The sequence below is a fragment of the Mercenaria mercenaria genome, chromosome 11 (genome assembly GCF_021730395.1).
Source record: "Mercenaria mercenaria strain notata chromosome 11, MADL_Memer_1, whole genome shotgun sequence".
NCBI lineage: Eukaryota > Metazoa > Mollusca > Bivalvia > Venerida > Veneridae > Mercenaria > Mercenaria mercenaria.
The window spans coordinates 35,260,586-35,267,013 of NC_069371.1; positions in this window are offsets into that span (position 1 = coordinate 35,260,586).

The window sequence follows — 6,428 nt, forward strand, 5'->3', positions numbered from 1 at the left end:
AATGTTTTAAAAACAAGGTCAGGAACTGTAATAAAGCCTGAAAACATCAATTTGAAACAAATATCTCAAGTCTGGATTAAAAAGGCAGGCAAACTTAAAGTTGAGCTTAAGTGGGAGAATGCACTTAGCATAACTTTACCACAGAGAAAAATATGGGCCCAAATTCAAAACTCATTTTCATCATGTAAAGCAATACAATATCAATGGAATTTGTTCATAATGTTTTTTTTTACTGAACACAAACTTTGTTTTATGAATCTGTCTGATGGGAAATGTTGTATTATGTAAATCAAACAGAGAAACCTTAGTCATGCATCTTTGTAAGAAACATCTGGAAATGTATTAACAGAAACTAAATAATACTACTTTCAATTGTAAAGCTGATGTACTTTAATACACTGACATCAACAGATTGATTAACACTGTAAACTTTGAAACAAGATAGACTATTTGGAAATACCGCAGTAACTGTAAACGTAATAATACACGACAGCCAATGCACTACTTTTTCAGAAATGTGTTTAACGTATAAAAGATCAAATTGAGTATAAATGTAAAAACAAGGAGACTTTTCTTAAACATTTCTGGTGTGAATGATTTATCACTTAAAATGAGCCGTGCCATGGGAAAACCAACATAGTGGCTTTGCGACCAGCATGGATCCAGACCAGCCTGCGCATCCGCGTAGTCTGGTCAGGCTCCATGCTGTTCGCTTTTAAAGCCTATTGGAATTGGAGAAACTGTTAGCGAACAGCATGGATCCTGACCAGACTGCGCGGATGCGCAGGCTGGTCTGGATCCATGTTGGTCGCAAAGCCACTATGTTGGTTTTGTCATGGCACGGCTCATATACGTTTTGCTAATGAAAGACCGCAACTCAAAAGGTTTCCATACAGTTATGTTTCGTTTTTAATCCTTATCAGCTTTCGGCTTTCGGACAAATCAATGATATTACAGCGAATTATTTGTTTCGTACTGATCACATCGATTTGCTTTCCTATAATTAGGAACGATATAAGATAAATATATTTTTTGTAGAAAAATAATTGTTATATTATTGCTCAAATGCTCAATTGTAATTATTATAACTTGTGTGCAGAACTTCGAAAGTACACTTATACTTTATTGTAAAAAAAATCATGACAATGGTTTATGTTTATTCCTATTTTAACACGTTTCATTTAAAAGGCTGTTAGGAGGATGCTCCTCGACTCCTACGGGGTTACACCTTCACTGGGGGCCTGACAAAAAGTGCAGCGAACTGCCAATTTCGTCTTTTAACCTCTCTATTCACTTTTGTAAATGCTAGAATCCTAAAGTCATTACTAGATTAAAGACAATTTTCCTATCCCAGCTTGAGGAAATAGCTGAATCAAACATTAATGTATTTTCCATGTTAACTAATATATTTCAGTTACATTGCTATCAGGAGAACTGACAGAACTTTCACAGAACATGTCAAAATCAAATGAACATAAATCATGGAAAGGCCAGATGATCATTAACTGGTAACTGACCGTAAGTGTAATGGTAATGTTTTTTTTTTCGCTATTTTCTGACAGATAAGACATTCAACTTTTGTGTTCCCCCTTTTTTTCATTGAAACATTAGTGTCTGTATCATCACGTAATGCTGGGCTGTCGCCATGTTTAGCTTGTTTGCTCTGTGTTAGTTTATTATTTTGTTTGAAAGCGGTTTTTAATATACCTTCCACTATATATGAAAAAGAGATCGGAACATAATTTTAATAAAGCCTTGTACATGGTATCGTCATGCATAATAAACAACATGATATTATTATTACAACAAAGTGTCACGTTAGCATGTTTTTTCTTTAGTGATTTGATTTGGGTTTTACGGCGCACCAACACAGTATAGGTTATATGGCGCCAAACAGGACTACAAATTTTGATTTCACATCTCATTTACATCGAAATAAAAACATGAGGTATGGATTCAAAATTTGTATACCTGCTAGAATCACAGAGTTACAGCAAAACCAAGTGTTAAGACCCTATTAGTCGCCTCTTACGATCATGCAAGGGTAAGACAGTGGTTCCAATTCTTTTCAGACACAGATCGTCCCAGAACCACATGGGGCAGCATGTTTTTTTTTTAAATATATTAACATGATTATTCAACAAATAGTACTGTTTAAGGTAATTCTGCATTCTGCACGTTCGGATCAAAAAAAAAATCTACAGTGTAGAATTTAATTAAACCCAGAGTTTTCAAAACTTCATTATATACTAATAAAATTCCGCAAATAAAAAAAAGATAGGGTCGTGTGCTTGATATATATTTTTTTTTTTTGCTAGTCTGATTTGAAACATTTAGACTTCATACAAGTTTTCATTATAGGAGTCTATGGGAAAATCACAATTTTGTTAACATTTTGGCGGATAGAAATTTTTCTACAATGTACAAATGTAGATTTTAATGAAACTTTTCACAGTCGTAAATAAACATATGGCCAATAATATGGTGAAATAAAATGTATATGTCCATGCTCTAGTTTTAGAGATATTTGCTCAAAATTAAATGGATCTGCATATTTCAAGCCTATTGTACGAGGTTATTGAGAATGATTTAACGTGCCAGACGTTCTAATATAATAGTTTATCTTTACAAAGATAGAAATGTTGTTGTATTAATAAATTTACCCACGGATTTCAATTAATTCATAAACTGATTTTCGTTTCCATATGTCGAGTCAATTATAGGTCATATGACGAGTTTCCAGCTTTGATAGTGGAGGAAGACCCAGGTGCCCTCCGTGCATTATTTCATCTCACGGGCGGACACCTGGGTAGAATCCACATGAAGAATTCGACGCCCCGAGAGAGGCTTGAACCAACACCGATGAGGGGCCAGTAATTTGAAATATGTGACCTTAACCACTAGGTCACGGAGACCCCATTATTCAACATGTGAAGTTGGGCACCTGGATTTCTTTTGGTCTGACCAGAGTTATGAAGCTCGGTTTATTCAAAAAGATGCATACAGGGCATACAACTTTGCATTGCACGATTCTCAAAATGTGTTTGACATAGCGTTTGAAAAACAGAAGATTGTTATATTGCACCTGTTGTTCTGTTTGGGATTTCTCTCAGCCATACCAGAGTTATTGTCCTTAACCTGAATTTGTGCACCTGATGTTTGTGATGTCGCACACATCTCAAAAAGTATTTGACTAAGTTATGGTCCTTAACTTAGTGAAAAATACAAGTAAAGTTTATGCTGCATATATTTTAAAAATATTTCACCTAGAGTCATGAAACTATGTATAGTGACAGTACGTGGGGGCACTTGTGTCGTATGGACACAGTTACTTCTAAACCACACTTCGTACGTATTAATGATAGCAAAATGTTGCGTTCAATAAAGGTATGGTAGTCCAAAATTCCATAATTGAACTGAAAGCTTAATAAGCATCCACATAACTTGTCCGAACCGCAACGTCTTCCACATCAGTACAAATATGGGCAGTGTTGTATTTTATTCCAAAATCTACCTTTAAATTGATAGGGAATCGATCCTGCGCGAAACGACGAAAATCGGGATCGATCCCTCTACGATTAATGCGATATACCAAATGAGATATTTACTATCGAAAAATGTGTCATTCGGTCCGTGCCGCCGTCAATAGACAGTTCTTTTCAAGTGTTATGGGATGAGTTGCAGTCTGAGGCAGTGTCTTATTTCATATTATATCTCCAACAGTGATTTGTTTTTGAATAAAATCATTATTTGTCGTTAAGATGTTTTAAAGATATTGGTAAATTGCTGCGCCCTTGTGATATAATTCCTTCGCATCTAAACTCCAAACAATGAATTTATTCAACGACAAATCACTGTTTAGAATATATTATTTCTTAATTATCATCCAAAAGTGCCAATGTGTTCAGTTGCAGATGAGATTAATGCGGTTTCGGAGTTGCCATAATCTAGATCGTCTATGAAGATTTTGTACATGTCTTGCCATCCCACTTCAATGAAAAATTATAGATGAGTTATCAAACGTGTACGTGTAGGACATTATTTTTTATTTCAATAATTAAATCTAGGCTTATAACAAGATATTACGACTTATTGTCTAAGATGTGAAAAAGGCTTGTTATTCCTGAGTTTTATGTTTCAAACGTGCATGTTAACTCAGTTTATTTATTTATTTTGTTGGGTTTAACGTCGCACCGACACAATCCTCTATAGGTCATATGGCGACTTTCCAGCTTTGATGTTGGAGGAAGACCCCAGGTGCCCCTCCGTGCATTATTTCATCATGAGCGGGCACCTGGGTAGAACCATCAACCTTCCGTAAGCCAACTGGATGGCTTCCTCACATGAAGAATTCAACGCCCCGAGTGAGGTTCGAATCCACATCGATGAGGGGCAAGTGATTTGAAGTCAACGACCTTAACCACTAAAAGTCTATAAGATCCTTACGAATGCAACCAAGCAAAGTAGTAGCAGACTCGATTTGATGGAGTCTGTTCATGAGAAGTAATGAAAAGTACAACAGCCCTTGCACTTCAGTGGAATTCTATTATCATAAAATTGAATGTACTCCATAATCCTAAAAGACCAGAAAATATAACAACACAGATAAAATAAGTCACGTGAAAAAAAAACATGTTAAGACCAGAACATGGCGGCCATAGTTTTTAGAAATGTTAACGACATCCTTGGTACATTTGTACATGTAGAAGTTCACCAAAGAAACATAAAAAGAAATTCTATACAGATCTGTTTCATAAATTTGACTGCAATTTTTGGCATGTTGGTGTGTTTACTGTTAAGCGTCTCGATAGCCTAGTGGTAGAGCGTCCGCTTTGAGTGCAGGAGGTCGTGGGTTCGATCCCCGGCCGCGTCATACCAAAGACGTGACAAATGGTACCACTAGCTCCCTTGCTTGGCGCTCAGCAGTAAAACAAGAGGGTCATGATGACCCTATATCGCTCACCTGTTAAACTTGGCCTTAGATTCAACAAGATACACATTCTGACCAAGTTCCATGAAGATAGGGCCATAAATGTGGACTCTACAGTGTTAAAAAGCTTAACTTTCATTTGACTGGTTGACCTAGTTTTTAACCCCGTAAGACCCAGTTTTGAACTTGGAATATGAATCATCAAGATAAACATTCTTACTAAGTTTCATGAAGATAGGGTTATAAATAGAACCTCTAGAGTACTAATAACAAGTTTTTCCTTTGATTGGAGGGGATGGCCTAGTTTTTAATCCCACATGACTCAGTTTCGAACTTGGCCTAGGATTCATCAAGATGAAGTTAGGGTCATAAATGTGGCCTCAAGAGTGTAAACAAGCTTTTTCCTTTCATTTGACCGGGTGACCTAGTTTTTGACCCCATATGACCCAGTTTTAACCCTGTCATAGAAATGATCAAGATAAATATTCTGACCAAGTTTCAAGAAGATAGGGTCATAAATGTGCCCTCTAGGGTATTAACAAGCTTTTCCTTTTTTGACCTGGTGACCTAGTTTTCGACCCCACATGACTCAGTTTCGAACTTGGTCTAGAGATTATCAGGATAAACATTCTGTGCAAGACTGTATCAAATCAAAGCATAAATGAAACCTCTATATGGCTGAAAGGGCCAAAATAGAAAATTTTGCCCCTTTCAGGGATAGTAACTCTAGAATCCATGATGGAATCTAGCCGGTTTTTAAACGGAACCGACATCCTATTGTGACTTAAGTTGTGTGTAAGTGTGGTTAAAATTGAATGTAAAATGTCACTTTTATCGTGTTCATAAGGTTATATTAACAAATTTTGGCTCTTTAAGGGGTCAATCAGGGGTCGTAACTTTGGAACCTATAATGGGATCTGCTGGATCCATTATGGAATCCAAGATCTATTGTTGTATAAGATATGTTGCAAGTTTGTATCAAATCAAACCATAAAAATGGAGTCTCTATATGGTTGCAAAAGCAAAAAAAAAAAAAAATAGCCCGCCCGCTTAGCTCAGTAGGTAAGAGCGTTGGTCTACGGATTTCGGGGTCGCGAGTTTGATCCTCGGGCGGGGCGTATGTTCTCCTTGACTATTTGATAAACGACATTGTGTCTGAAATCATTAGTCCTCCACCTCTGATTCATGTGGGGAAGTTGGCAGTTACTTGCGGAGAACAGATTTGTACTGGTACAGAATCCAGGAATACTGGTTAGGTTAACTGCCCGCCGTTACATGACTGAAATACTGTTGAAAAACGGCGTTAAACCCAAAACAAAAAAAAACAAAAGCCAAAATAGCAAATTTTGGCCCTTTAAGGCGCCATAACTCTAGAACTCATAACGGAATCTGGCCAGTTTTCGAAAGGAACCGAGATATTATGCCAGTACAAGTTGTGTGCAAGTTTGACTAAAATCAACTGCAAAATGTGGTCTCTATCATGACTGTTCACAAGAAA